The sequence below is a fragment of the Eurosta solidaginis genome, chromosome 5 (genome assembly GCF_040869045.1).
Source record: "Eurosta solidaginis isolate ZX-2024a chromosome 5, ASM4086904v1, whole genome shotgun sequence".
Taxonomy (NCBI): domain Eukaryota; kingdom Metazoa; phylum Arthropoda; class Insecta; order Diptera; family Tephritidae; genus Eurosta; species Eurosta solidaginis.
In genome coordinates, this window is record NC_090323.1 from 222,113,477 (window position 1) to 222,129,513 (window position 16,037).

Here is a 16,037-nt window from a genome sequence, read left to right on the forward strand (position 1 = left end):
ATAGTTTCGCTAGAAATATACCTTTGTTTTGGCACCAACAGCTGCATGACTTTAGCAGCCAAGGCATCTTTAACATAGTTTAGCTTTTTGAGGATATCATTTCTCAGCTTTACAATTCGCTGCGTGGATGGTATATCAAAATAAGACATCCGTTAACTTGTCATGGAAATATCAGTTTTAGTTCTTCGTTTAGTATTTCATCAGTGGTCTTCGTGTAAATTGTTCGCGCCATATGCTGATAAGTCCATTTTGTAGTTCTGCCGCAGATATAAGTGTTAGCAATCCCTTTAGTACGAATTATTGTGGTGAAGACCTCTCTTAACTATATGATTGATCAACTTAAGGAACCTACCTCTATCGCAGCGTTAAAATGGCCATAATTTTCTAAAAGGCCTATCACTTCGCACGCATCCTTGAAGGTAGCTTTCCCTTGCCCATCATCGGTTCTTAAGGCCTGACTCCGTTCAATATCAAGTATACACACAAACACTTAAACTGTTTTAAATTAACTCTGCACATTCTACCTTAGGCATCTGATGCCTTCACGTCCTACCAGGCTTGGATGATGGTACCCTTCTCACGACGCTTGCACTCCTTTTGCGACTTGTTTCATGTATGGGTATGTTTCCGTCGAGCTTTGGTTAATAGCTGTTTATGTATTACATAGTTGCTTATCTCTGTTGATATTACAGTTTTGCCAATTCAGTCTTAATTTCATTACTATTTGTACCTAAATGGAGGCTAAGTTAATCAAAACATACTAATGATAATCCATAAGCATAACGGAATCCATTAATTTCCCTTTTCAATTAAGCTTCAATCTAATTAAATAATACCTTGAAGCAACGTGAACAGTTCAGTTGCCCTATAAATTGTGCTTTTGTAATTATTACAATTGGAGATTTAGTTTATTTTGTTAAAAAAATGCATCCCTATCTACATATATACCTATATATAAGTAATATTGTACTTTGCTGCAATCATTTTATTATCTGCAAGGCATTTAAGAGAGTAACTGGGTCACACTTATTACAGACAGGATTCATAATAAAAAATTGTACTTTGTTGCATTATTACTTCAAGTCATAAAAGCTACTAAAAAAATAGTCACGACACTTTGACATTGTTTTATGAACAAAGCAGCAGCTAAGGGTAAGATTTTTGGGCGTTCAACCTTATTTACTCATTTAATTGTCGTTTAACTGGTTACCACAAGGGAGCTAAAATCATTTTCCACCTGGTCAATCCAGCGGAACGCAAACCGCCTCTTTCCCTTGCTTCCACAGGCCGGTTCCGATAAAAATACTTCCTTAGCCAGAGCAACATATTTCATTCAAACAACATGGCGTAGCCAGCATAGCTGTAGTGTTTTAAATCGCTGGAATATATTCATGTCTACATAAAAGTTGTGCAGCCCATCTTAAAATTCGCTCGGTACTCAGCGTAAACAACGCAGAGAGGTCCGTAAAAACCACAAGCAGGTCCTCAGTGATATCCACAAACAGGCGTCGGACCTCTGTGCCAGGAATTGCTCGGCGAATCTAGCTCTTAAAAAAATACCCAGAACTTGCATAAGGGGAACGCAATTTCCCTAGGGAAACGCGTGTCACTCTAGCTTAACTTCGATTTGGGTACTGCTATACTCTTACTTATCCGGAATCAACCCCGACATACAAAATATATGTCCTGCTTGCAATGTGTCCCCACATGACACCAACCATATCTCCAATTGTAATGTGGAACTAACGCCATTAACACCCCTCTCATTATGTTCCACTCCTGTTGAAGCAGCAGGTTTCCTTGGGCTCCCGTTAAAGGACATTGATGACAATTTGTGGTTGGTCACACCTATTGGATGGGGCGAAGCACTGCTACAACAACAACAACATAGATATCCGTAAATCTTTCGACGTCTTGCAGGGTAGCAAGATCTTCCTGGCCGAAAGTGGATGGCAGAAGGTCTGCTGAAATAATTGGGTTCACTAAAACTCACCTATCAATGGTCATTGGGGTTCTGACAGGGCACTGTCCCATGGGTATCCATGCGGTACGTCTCAATATACTGGATACTCCGTCCTGCTGCAGCTGGAGGATGATGAGGTGGAATCACCAAATCACTTTATGCTTAATTGTCCAGCTTTCGCCAGAATTAGGCGAAATTACTTCTGTTGCGACTTACTTGGATTTTCCGAGGATTTATCCAAAGTTGAAATCGGTATCATTCGTTACTGTTATTTTATTACATGTGGTATCACAATGAACCTTCATGTTGTCCAAGTGAGCTCCCCTTTTTAGGGCAGCTACCACCTAACCTAACCTAACGTAACCTAAATCTTTCGAAGAACTTTTCTCTGATGTTATTGTGTTCTATGCTTCTGCACCTTACAGCACGACGGGTACGATAAGTGAAATGTATATCAAGGTTTTCGTTTGTAGAGACAGGACTTTACTTTTCAATTACCTACCCACTTAGTCCAAAGCAGTATTTGGCGAGTGTGATTCTTCGCTGGACCAAAGCTGATGTTGTCGTTTGTGTTAATGCAGGTTCACAAATACGCGACTTTGCCTTTTCGAAATTATGGCTGCCATTATTGAAGTTTTTTCAAATACTCAAAGGCGCTGATCGTTTTCTAAATGAAAGCAAGTGTTTCGTTTTGTCCCCATTCAGTACCAAAAGCCAACTTTTAAACTTCTTTTTCCTGTTTCCGGTGATTGAGTAGAAATGATACCAATGTCAGCATACGCCAGTAATTGCAAGCTTATACATATTATAGAACGGTTAATTTTTCTGATATATATATACTTAAGAAGTAAAATAGCCATGATTACGCAAAGACACTGGTATTTAGACTCGCTTTTAAAAAGTTTGGTTGAAGAATGATTTCATAAATTTTTCCCAAGGCAAATTCCTCATAGCAAGGCTGATCAGTTTATAGAGTTTTATGGTGGTAATCTAAACAGTTTTTGTTTTAGGTATGGCCAGTTATGTTTTAGAAATCTATTTTGTTAAAAATTGGCGGTACATTTTGCAGTTTTCAAAAAAAAAGTTATAGCTAGTTCAATCTATACATGAAATTCAGTTATTGTAGCTGCTTTAAGAACTTAATAATCAGGTTTCGGTGTCTACTGAAATTTTACGTATCTACGATGTCTTGAAATTTACTCAAGTTATCGTGCTTACAGACGGACAAACGGACACGGCTTAATATATATCTTTTTTCACACTGATCGTATTAATATCAGAGCGTCTTTATCTATATCGATGCTTTGCGAATAAACGTAATACGCTCTCTGTGCTTTGTTCAGCTGGGTATAAAAATGTCTGTGCAAAACCCTCCGAGACAATAATCAGCCTACGCGCCTGAATGGCGTCGAACTATGCTTACTTTAAATTAAAGAAGGACATGCCTTTATTATAAAGCCAACCTGTTAGAGTCTGCAAGAGAAAAAAAAGAACTCGCGAAAAAAAAAATATTTCATATAAATTTGTTCACATTGAAGCACAAGAGCCTTGAAAAATAAAATGTGAATACAATAACTCTTCATCATTCAACAAAGTGCAATTTATAAAATACTAACAGTCAGATAAAAGCATTATTTTAAAGAGAAACCCAGCTTGTGAATACGTCCCACTATTAAATTGTCGCAGAGCTTTTATTTCATTTCTTTGCTTGGCAGAGCATGCCATTTAGAAATTTGTTTCATTGTGGCACCAACTTTTCAATGATTTTTAAAAAGATTTTGCTAATTTCTTTTGGCTTTTTTTTCTTTTTTTAATGTCATACTGCGCCCTTCCTATTGCGTGCTGCAGCCACTCTTACTTTGCTTTTTATTCTCTATCTGTTCTATTTGCTTTCTTTTTGGTTATTCACCACTTCATCATTGTCGTTCGCATGCGTGTCACTATGACGTTTGCAGCTCACTTTCCCCTCACCACCGCGTTACTTTGTCTATGCAATGCTTTAGAAATAGCGTGCAAAGGTGCTACAGTCGTAATGTCAACCGTTTCATCAACGTTGTCGTTTTTGAAAGGTAAAAGAAAGAAAAAAAATTATTTACAGGCTACTATCACTGATATTGTTGTAGTTGCAACAAATAGTTGAGTGAAGTGAGGGAGCGATTGTGTAACAAACGAATGGTGGGGCCAATTGCATGCTTTTGCCACCAGTTGATGTCTGACTACTAGACCCTCTAGGTAAGTACGTTGATAACATTGTCTTCTCTGCTCTCAGCTGCCACAATTGGAAGTCATCGGAAATTATGTGTCGCTTTCAAATGTAATTGGAACTTCCGCACTAGCGTTTCATTGTTTTGCCTTCTCTGTGTCGTTTTATTTTTCACTTTTTTAAATTATATGCATTTAGATTTTTATTTATTTTTTTCCTATTTAGAAAAGTTTCACGCTGCTTTTTTGCTAATTCTGCTTAAACATTATTTTTGTTCACTTTGTTTGTCTGGTTGCTTTGTTCATCATTTGCCTTCATTTTTTTAATATCGCTCCACCTTTTTATGGAGGACATTTGGTTTTATTTAATTTTATATTATTACATTTATTTCTTATATAATTTTATTGCTCCTTTGTTAACTTTTTCCTCGTTCAGCGTTTTTATTCGGAAGTTTTTGCTCACTTTTTTCCGAAAAGATTTGTTTGATATGGGCGGGCGCAGCCAAGAAAATTAGAATTGTAGAGAATAAGCTTGATTGGCATGCAAAATGTCCAAATCGCTGTGTAACTCTATTAAATTAAAGAAACCTAAAAAATGAAAAGTTTAAGAACAATATTTAAACAGAACGTAGACTATTTTCAGAAAGCTTTATATTGCAAACCATTGAATATAACATATCAGCAGCCGGGTCGAGAATGGTTCGAAGCGTATTCATCCTTTCACATAACAGAACCTAGCCTCTTTCGGCCTTTATTTTTTTGACACTTTAAATGTTTCCGAACCATCATCATTAACATTAACTGGCGCTAGCCACCTAAGCTATTTTGGTAATTTCGTAGCTACCCCTGTTTTCCGTCCATTCACAAAACATGTCCTAGCTAGCGAAGCTATGGATTTTTATTTGCTGCACTATCGTCAAAAACTACGTAAAGCTCATGCAGCTCATTATTTTATTTTGTTGTTGTAGCGATAAGGATACTACCCGAAGGCCTTGGGAAGTGTTATTGATATTGATGGTCCTTTGCCGGATGCAGATCCGGTGTATTGCTCAGCGTCATTTGGCTCTGCTTTTCAACTTTGCAGAAAACTTTAATTTAGACATACCAGCATAAAATCTGCTTCTTTTCGCGCTGTCAAATGCCGCTTTCAAGTCGACGAAAATATGGCGAGTGTCAATTCTCTTATCGTGAATATTCTTCAGGATCTGGCGCATTGTAGAGATCTGTCCGATTGTAGATTTGCCAGGTCTGAGCCCGCATTGTTAAGGTCCAATCATTTTGTTGTTTATGGGCTCCAGTCGTTTGCACTGTACGACAGATAGAAGCTTATATGCGGTATTAAGCAGGCTGAGTGCGTGGTAATTGGCGCGGTTTGCGGGGGATCGCGTTGAACCAAACATGAGGAAGATTTTTATGAAGAATTTAATATGTTTCCTGAGAAGTGCATTTCTCCGTTGGAGTTATAGGCCAACATCTGCCTTAATATACAATGTGTCACAATCATGAGATGATACTTCACCAATCAAGGAACGTAAAAATATCCAAGACGGGAATTTCGTCAAAGCTTGCTCAACATATCAGTCGTAAGCGTAGGAGTTATTAAATGCTACAGCTGATAGCCAATGGTAACAGTGGCATCCGACCATATTGTTGTAGCAACAACAACCACCTACCCATACTCCTCTTTCTTCAGCGTTCAGCCGAGTATATCATATCTGAGAAATGCACTTTTATCAATTTTAAGAAAAGAAGGTTGGAGAAAATATAAGACACACACACAGTCATTGAATGCGCGTCAACTTTTTTCATTCCCGCTGAAAGAACACCGGAAATCGCGCCACACTTTTCAATGGAGGCCGCAATTTTAGCTAGAGAACCTGACCTTGTAAACATGGCCATGCGACCGCCAAATCAGGGACACAGATCTGCGCATAAACAGCTTGTGGACAAATAGAAGACGGCGAAATAAGAGGAACATATAAAGAACTATAACTTCTCTGCCGGCGAAAGAAAACTTTGGTCAACAGTAAAGTTCCTCTCAAACTCAACTAACCACAGTGAAAAACAAATCATCGCTTTGGCCATAAACTGCCATCGGCAGGCCAGCAAATGATCACATAAGCATAAACCCAGTACAACTCAGATTATCATCACCACCACAAAGGTTAAAGAAGCCATCAAAATTATTTAAGCATCTTAACAGTAGCAACGGACGGATTGCCATGTCAATGCCTCAAAATCTTGGCTATGAGAGTGTTAAATATCTGGCACTCTCCATCAACTTGTGACATTCGATCTCCCTGAAAAATGGAAAATGGCCAGGGTGGTACTTGGCAGGTAACATAAAAACGCAGGAGAATTGAACAACTGGTGCATAAGGGTAGTGTCCTATCCACACTTTTGTTTAACTTTACACATCGAAGCTCCCTTCCTCACCATGAGAAGTAACCATTGTGTCCTGCAACGATGACTGCACGATATGGCAGCAGATCCCGGCCATTCATTGATAAGCTATGCTTTCAAATTAACTCCATCTCCCTAGTCTTTCAAGTTTTATTACATTGCGAAATCTGACAATTTCACCGACCAAATCCTCAGCGACCTTAGTTACAACGTGGACAAGGCAGATGCAGATGGCATAACGCTACCGACTGTCCTAATCCACAAAGTACTGAGTGTGACGTTCGATCAGGACCTAAATTTTTTGGATCATACAGCCATTATTGTTCTTTAAAGTTTTTTGCTGGCATCACTTTGCACAAAGACAAAAACACTCATGGCCACTAATAAATCAATTAGACGTTAGCTTATATATAACGCGTCCCCTTTTTGGTCACCGAGCCTAAATGAAAGAGGAAAACTGCAGACGTATCTAAATGTTACGCTCAGAAATGCCATGGGATTTCTTTTTATGTCTATAGAACATCGCTTACACAGTGCGGCGATAATACTTCCCATAGAGGAGAGAAATGAGATTCTGAACAACAATTTTCTTCTGAATACCCAGAAACCTAGGCATCCCAGCAGACATCGAATTGAAGAGGTCCCATGCTTTCCGGTAAATTAAGAAAAGTAGTATAAAGAACCCTCAGAAACTTTCAGAGAAGTCGTACGATAAGTTCTTCGGTGAACGCCGTTCTCAAAGACCTGAACACGCAGTTGAGGAAAGCAATCTCTCTAGGTAGATGCGCGTCACTTTAGCTCAACTTCGCCATGGATACTGCAGTAGGGTAAATTATTACTTATCCAGATCAACCTATTGAATGGGGCAAAACGCTGCTAGAACAACACCAACGGGGATTGAAACACGGCCTTGTCCAGCCGAAGAAGAAGTAAAGAAACAGTAAATAGGTGTGGAATCGAGACAAGGTCTCTACAAAGGTAGAAAAAAGGTATTATGGAAAACATAATTGAGATAAACATAAAAATTATTTAAAAAAGCAGACACTAAAAACACTTAAAAAAAAACTAAAAAAGATGACGACAAAAAAATGTCCTCTATTGCATGTACTTTCTGTCCCCACTTCACAACAATGAAGAGGAGCAGGCACAGACGGTAGACATGGCCACTTGTATATGCCGAGATCCGAATTCCTAAGGATACAGTTAAGTGTCGATTATTTAAAGTCTCATCCATCAAGTGTAATTAAAAGAAATCGAAACGCAGTTCGGGGTTACAGTATCCCTTTCACGGTCTTAGAAAGAGGGGACTGTTCTTTTTGGTGAAATCGGAATTTTCTCTTACCAATTCCCTTCAACTTCACTTTCGTTTCTTGTAACAAAGCTCACTCCCCTCAGCATTATTTATTTCTTACGCGCTATGATTATGTCAGCTTTCTCGTACGCTCCTAAGTAATTACAAAGAGTGCCCGACCTGCGGGTTAGATTCTGGGCTAAAACTATTCACAGCAAGAGAGAGAAAAATCCAAATCCATAAATCAGCAAATGTCTACTGCGTGAATTGTCTCTCGACAGAAGGTCCTGGTCTCATGTATCTGAAAAATCAATGTCCAATAATTTATAAAAACGTTACTAACCGGGGTCCTTCGACAGTGGTTTGGCAAACACTTCGAGTGTATTTCCACAGTGTAACGCATTTAAAAAAAATGTATCTGTCCTCCAAATGCTCTTCAGGATTCAACGAAGCCTTATAACTCCAAAGCTCCTGCAACCAAATTTTTAACCTCACCTACGCTAGGGAAATCCTGTTACAAATATGAATGTATCATACACATATTTAGCAGGCGAGGCTCTGGCGACCACAAGTTCCTCGTGTAACTAGGGGGTGGGGGCGGGATGGCCTACAAGTTTTAATGTGGTCATATAAATCGTTCCCGAGATGGTCGGGCTAGTACTTTAGAGGTGGTTTTTACCGGAAACTACCGGATCTATATCCGTCAAAGGACCATCAGCATAGATAGCACTCCCCAAAACCTTCGGGGAGTGTCTTTGCCGTTAATACAATAACAATAACAACAACAACAACAACAGATGCTGTTCAGAGTTGTCATAAAGCGTGTAGTTGCTGTTTTTGAAAAACTTGCGAAAAAACATGCTAGATTTAATTTCATGCGTCCAGAATAAAAAACATCGAGGTTTGGCTTTTAGGTCCTTAGATGTACTGCAGATGGTGAATGTTTTTATTGTAACAGTTAGGTATAATAGTTGTTAATAGCCTAACTTATTTTTCCGGCATAAATTAGGTGACTAACAGTTCATCGGCCATCGCCATATAAAACTAGTTCAATTTTTTCAAATAAAGCTAACAGAAAATGGACCTAAAGTTTATTGATAACCAACTTGTAGATAGCTTCTAGTAAGCTTTCTTTTTGCTGGGTAGTAACACTGTACTAAAAGATGCCTTCCTGTATGGCGTAAAGTTACATCTAACAAACAAATAGAAAAATCGATTGAAAAATAAAATCACATCGAGCTAATTAGTTTCCAACAACCATTGTATATAATTGCATGTTTTCTATAGTTAACTCATTTTAATAGATGTTCTCAAATAAAGGTTATGTCAAAATTTTTAGTAAGTTCAACACCCACAAAATAAGAAAAAGAGATACGAACGCCATTCCTAAACTTACTCAAACTTTTCGCCATGACGTCATTGTAAGTGTCATCGTCATCTGTAAGATATATTTTACTGGTGCAAGTTTTCAACTTTTATCTCATTGCACTTGAATGCTTAAAATATTAAAAAAAATGTATGCAAAAATTTTCCTTTTAAATAGATGCTGGTTATGATGACTTTATATTTACTGTCAATTAATATCTGCTAATAAGTAGTGGACGTTAACTGATTTTATTTTACGTTTTCTTTAGTATACAAATTGAGACACCACCACAAACAAATAAATATCCTGCAGGGAAATTTTCTTGTTCACACTGGTGTGCTTCGAAACTAGTACTAGTTTCGCTGCTATCTCTTTTACATGCTTTCAACTGGCAAACTTAACATGGCGATGTCCTAGACGTTGGAAAATGTAACGCTACATAACCTTTCTTTTAAAACGCAACGACTGCGCTGCACAGTGTTTCGTGTAGAACAAGCTAGCTGGACAAAAACAAAGTTCTTATTCCAAGAAAAGTGTAATGAGAAATGAAAGAAAACAAACAAAATAACGGGATTTTTGCTTTTTTTTTGATATTTTTGCTCATATATATTGAGTAATTGAAGTAAGAAGGCAGGAGTGGCCGTAAAATGCATTGATTAATTTTCAAAATTCTTGTTGAATATTAAGATTCATATTTCTTTTAAGTGAACACTTTTACATAATTTTTCTGATGGATTCTAAGCTTGAAGGTAAGTAAAATTTTTTAATAGTAATTCTTTCACAATTAGAGTATTTTCAATATATTTAACATTCCGTTATTTAGAAGAAAAGGTATTTTTCCCTATATTTTTAAATTTAGGGACAAAAAAGTTACATACATCCGCGGACATCCGGGCTTAATTTTACATATGTTATAGTCGCAAGTATTCTCTAATAGTCGAAAAAAACCATTGCGAATTCTTTGCACATCTATTTTTAATTTTTTTTTTGTAGATTTAGTTATCTCTACATATCAAATAGGATGTATGTACCTACCAGCTCGGACGAGATATTTGAACCTTTATAGCTGATCTACAAACGGCAAAACCAATTCCCTGGTACAGGGAACGAACACGTAGCCATAAAACATACAAAAATAAACGCGCAAGGTCAACAAGATCACACCAAAAGCAAAAAGGCGAAGATCGTTGACTTCAACCTGCCACAACCTACCGCACCAGTCACCAAGGCATAAAAACAGGTACATATAATGGATTGATGAAGATAAACCAAAACCAGGTTTCGGCAATACCAATTACGGCAACACTGCTCGTAGGTTTTTCGAAAATTCTGAGGCTAGTGCTGAGATTACAGGATTGGACGTAACGCTCATCAAAAGATTCGACACTTTCCTTCGCGCATTAGCATCTGGGTATAATATAAATATCCAAAAATTTTAAAAATTTGCGGTCGAGACTAAAAAACTATACATAGATCTCTATCTATGGTTTAATATGCCTTTTACAGTTCATAAATTCTTAGTGCATAGTACTGATATTATAAAATCAGCAATTTTACCTATTGGTCACCTTTCCGAGGAAGCACAGGAAGCCCGTAACAATCTTTCAGGGCTGATAACACACAAAAGCAGTCGCGTGAAGCCACGAATAGAGATCTTATGAATATGTTGCTTATAACATCGGATCCTTTAGTTAACAGTTTTAGGGAGATACCTAAGAAAAAATTTAAAAGTCTGACTTCAGAAGTTTAAATTTACTGCCCCCCCCCCCGATAATGTTGAGGAGTCAATAAATTCCCCAGTTGTTCAAGCTTTCACAGTAGTGTTGCTGATGTTCATGACTCTTCCACAAGTGACTCATCCAATGAAAGTGATGATAGCGAATAATAACATAATTATAAAAGATAACCTACTCTATAACTTTTTGTTGGATCAGGTTTTATTTAATTTAAATCTATTGTCTTTTCTACTTTGTATGATACTTTACTTTTAAGTTTTTGTAATAAGTAATTTTCACATAATTAATTTATAATTGTGATTTTTGGCGACCTCTTAATTAATTACTTATTTTGTTTAAAGCTGGCTTCAGGTCAAATTGAGTAAAACACAATATGTTTAAGTTTTACTACCAATATATTTCGGCTACTCTTCCGGTAACCGTCTTCAGGGCGTAAATTGCATTTATTTACACGTCTGCTCTGTCTGACGTGGAGCTGTGTACTGTCTTGTTGGAAAGTAAATATTTGTAGCTGTGCGCGCAGTTCGCTATATCTGTCTTATAATTGAGCCTAATGTTTGTATCTTTGTCCTTTTCTTGATTCAATGATAAACAAGTATGGAAATGTACTCAAATTAACGTGGTACAATAAACCTACGGCATCAGGACGAATCGTCAACTTTTTTTCTAAACACCCAAAGGCGATGATACGAAATGCAGCAATGGGCTGTATTCGAAGGATGTTACAAAGTTCAGATGAGATGTACCACAACCAAATAGAAAAAGAAATATTTGTATTACTAAGGAATAACGATTTCCCCGATAAAACTATTAAAAGCTTATTAAATAAATCAAAACATCAAAACCAAAAGCAAAAATCCGAAAACCCAGTAATTTTCAAATCAGTTATTTATGTACCTCAACTCTCTGAACAACTCGCGACGTCAGATTGTTACAATAAAGAAAATATTAAAATAGCACACAAACCTATTAATACCTTGAAAAACTTTTTCAACAAAACAAAATCTAAAATACCCGAAATGGAAAAAAGTAACGTAGTTTATGAAATTCCATGCAAAGGAGGAAAAAACAATGAGCCTTTCCATAGTGTTTATGTAGGAACAAGCAAACAAAAATTGAAGAGTAGACTTGCCCAACACAAGTCGGATTTAAAACATTGCCATAATGTAATGAATCAAAAAACAGCACTCATGATGCACTGTAAAATGAGAGCACATACACCAAATTTTGAAGAAACAAAGATTCTCCAGCAAGAACAATATTATAGCAAACGTTTCACTCTAGAAATGTTACATATCGTCGACAAAGATACAAACATTAGGCTCAATTATAAGACAGATATAGCGAACTGCGCGCACAGCTACAAATATTTACTTTCCAACAAGACAGTACACAGCTCCACGTCAGACAGAGCAGACGTGTAAATAAATGCAATTTACGCCCTGAAGACGGTTACCGGAAGAGTAGCCGAAATATATTGGTAGTAAAACTTAAACATATTGTGTTTTACTCAATTTGACCTGAAGCCAGCTTTAAACAAAATACATAATTAATTTAATTATTTACATTGTTATTATTATTATTTTTATTTTTTATTTTATTATTATTATTGTAATTCACTTTTAAATTCCTGACTGGTACTATAAAATAATTTTGTAAAAATTGTAGTGCCAGGATAAATACTCAAATAAATACAAAATATGTATGTACATATGTACAATCACTCACATAAATAAGTAGACACCCCTTTTTGGATAATTCTTACAATTTTCGCTTTCGCAAATTTATTTTAACTAATTTCCCATACGAAAATTTGTTACGATCTATAACAAAAACTAAATTATATTTAAAAAATTCGACGAATTTTCATAAAAAATTTTAATTTTTTTTCCGAATTTTTTAGAGTATTGAGATTTTTAGTCCATTAAATTTAAGTACAATAAAGTAATATTCTTAAGTCCTTTAAATTTTTTTGGATCTATGTCACTTATTCACATGAGTTACTGTAAATGAAATAAGCAAATGTATGCATATGAAGTAAAATTTTGGAAAAAAATAAAAAAAAAGAACATATGGCTGAAAAACATGACGTAGTTGTAATAAATGACTGCATATGAAACGGAAAATCTCATAAAATAATTTTGTCCAGCTAGCTTGTTCTACACGAAACACTGTGCGCTGGCTAGGCCATGTTATGCGAATGAAAGATTACGCTCCGGCCAAGAAAGATTTTCTATCGGAATCCGCCTATGGAGCAGAGGTAGAGGGCGGCCTCCACTCCGCTGGAAGGACCAGGTGGAAAACGGTTTAAACTCCCTTGGTGTAACCAACTGGCGCCGGTTGGCAGAGAGAAGAAGCGCTGGCTTGTCGTGTTGGACGTCCATAACCATTTAAACGGTTAAACGCCAATTAAGTAAGTAAGTAAGTACATAACCTTTCCTGAAGTCCTATACTATATAAATTATATCCACTTTAGAACATGTTATTAAACCAACAACTTTCTTGGTAGTTCCAAACTAGTGTTACAATTTAGATCTTATTCTTTTGTTGGTGCTATTTCTTAGGTTCAGAACCAGACCGAAATTTAATTTGTTGATTCTCCTTAATACGATTTCATCTACTTTTTCGATAATTCCAATACATTCTATATACATGTATCTGCAATGGAATTTCTTACTGCTATTTTGGGACAATAAATGGATGTTTACCTGCATCTACCTAGAGTAGATGAACTTCTACAAAGGCTCTCAGATAATAAAATCCCTCGTCGGGAGTACGCGGACGATATGGTCGTAATTGTAAAATGCAGATTTGCGAGCACCCTTTGCAACGCAATATAGAGGACACTGAGGTTGTCAAACGAATGATGAATAGAGATAGAGCTAAGCATCAACAATAACAAGGTAGCTATTGTACCTTCTACCAGGAGAAGAATACTGAAAGGGATTAGGCAAATCGTCATGGAGCACAGTTTGAGTATGTGACCGAGGTGAAATAATTGAGAGTCATATTCGACTCTAGAAGCTACTATGGAGGAATCACGTCCACAACACAATATCAAAGGATACAAGAGCAATAATGATGCCCAAACGCATTGCAAGAATATCCTGTGGATGCAGTCCAAAGATCTAAAGATGAATATTCACGATGGTACTGAGACCTATCATACTTAGTGTATGGAGTATTTGCGTGGGCATAAAGAGAAATAATGGTAACCGTATATACATAAAATACTCACCAAGCTTCAATGCATAGCATGAGCGTTCATTACGGTAGTCATACGAACATACCCGATGGCGAGCCACTTTAGTTGACATAGGTAAGAGAGATGTGTAAGAGGCAAAGCGATGCAGATACGGAGTATGGAGATCCTTAATTAGGAGGTTCCACTCATTAAACTACACAGGGATGATACGAGAAGATTGATAAGGTTTGAGAAGCGTTTCAAAATAGTGATGGGGAACGAAGGCGCATGGAAAACTTTCGGAATTGAACCGCTTCACCGGAATTACCAAAATATCAAAATATCCATACCACTCAGAAAATATTCAAGTATTTTCTAAGCCTAAGTTATGGGCATTAGACCGTATGCAAGGGTAAATCTGCAGCGGGGATACATAAACGAGATAATTGATAAAATCAACTACAGTCAGGCTGCGCTTAAGGCAATATCTTCAGCTTAGATTAAATTATCAACAGGCCTTAAGTGCGTGGATAGATTAAACCGTCTAGAGGCTAATAATATCTTTCGTTTGGCTTGTTTACCTAGCCACGAATGGACGGGCGGTCCAGGATGGCAGCGGCCGAAATACCAATTGACCCTTAGCCTATCATATCGATAGGTTTCATCAGAGAACAACACTGGCGCGAAGCAGGCCCTCAGAAGAACTGACTCAAAATGACTATAGAAAGAGTACTTATTTGTTTCTGAACGAGCCATTTTTATTACTAGCTACCAACTTCCCTTTAAGGTAGTTCAATAGACAGTACAGTAGCTAAAAAGACATTGGAAATGGTTACTATTTATGTAGAAAGCGAAATTTTACAGCAAAAAAAAATGTAGTGAAATAAAAACCAATAGAAGATGTGCCATTTCACTTCATTTGCACATCGGCATACACATGGGCAAAAAAAGCGAGAGTAGTGCTAGTATTGAATAAGCTCAAGGAAAAGAAAAACTTTTTTGTCAACGAAAAGTTCTCCCTTGTTGCCATACTTTAGTTTTTTTGCAAGAGTATCTCTAAAAACCATGTCTACTGTCAAGTGGGTATGCTAGATTATCTTGTGGCGATTCTCGAAATGGTTTGTAGAAAGTAGGAACATTAAAAAAAGAAAACTTTAACAAGATCAAAAAAAAAGTAAAAGAAATAAATTGTAATTACATTGAGGAAATTGCAATCGTTTGCATTTATTTAGTTCATTTTTATTTGTATTTTTTACTTAATGTAGAAACGGGTTTCTATGCTATTTTATTTTAATTTTTTTAATTTTCTTTGTGTCCTTTTTACTACTCCTGCATCGGTTAATATTTGCATTTTTGTGGCATAAAATTACGCCTGGACAGTTGCGTGCACTTGCACTTTGTTTTTTATTACACAAAAGGGGATATTAGGGAAGTGCTTAGTGAGATTTTTATGCTAATATGACAGCGCTATGACAAATACTAACACATTAAACGAAATTAAGTAAATTGCATAGCATTTCTTACTATTATTATATTTTTGTTTAATTGATTCTGATAATAGAGACAGTTAAAATGTATGATAACGATTGAAGATTGTAAGTACCCTGAGTAAAAAAAAGGCAATTATAAGTTAATTACAATTTGATGTTAAAAACAAGTAAGCAAGTCTAACATCGGGCGAAACCGAATATTATATACCCAGTTGTGTGCTCTCATATATATATTAGGGATACATATTAAAATAGTGAAAACTCATCTGTGGAAACTCAGCAGGTGCAGTTCGGAGTCAGCGTAAAACATGTAGGGCCCGTACCGTCAATTCGTAGGAAGAAATAAAAAGACGCAAAACGCAAATTTGAAGAAAAGCTCAGCCTAAAATATCTTCGTAGGTT

The 16,037-nt window shown here is 36.6% G+C and overlaps 1 protein-coding gene across 10 annotated transcripts in view; it reads right to left on the reverse strand.

Annotated features, from left to right (window-relative positions):
- The window catches only part of LOC137252567 (serine-rich adhesin for platelets), a 370,986-nt gene that overhangs the window by 262,119 nt on the left and 92,830 nt on the right, over positions 1-16,037 (reverse strand). The window contains exon 1 of one of the 10 annotated variants that reach the window (XM_067788484.1): positions 2,466-2,728. The exons of the other annotated variants lie outside the window; for them this stretch is intronic. The gene's annotated coding sequence lies outside the window, so the exon portion shown is untranslated. Of the gene's footprint in view, positions 1-2,465; positions 2,729-16,037 lie in introns of those variants that run through there. 10 annotated transcript variants of the gene reach the window in all.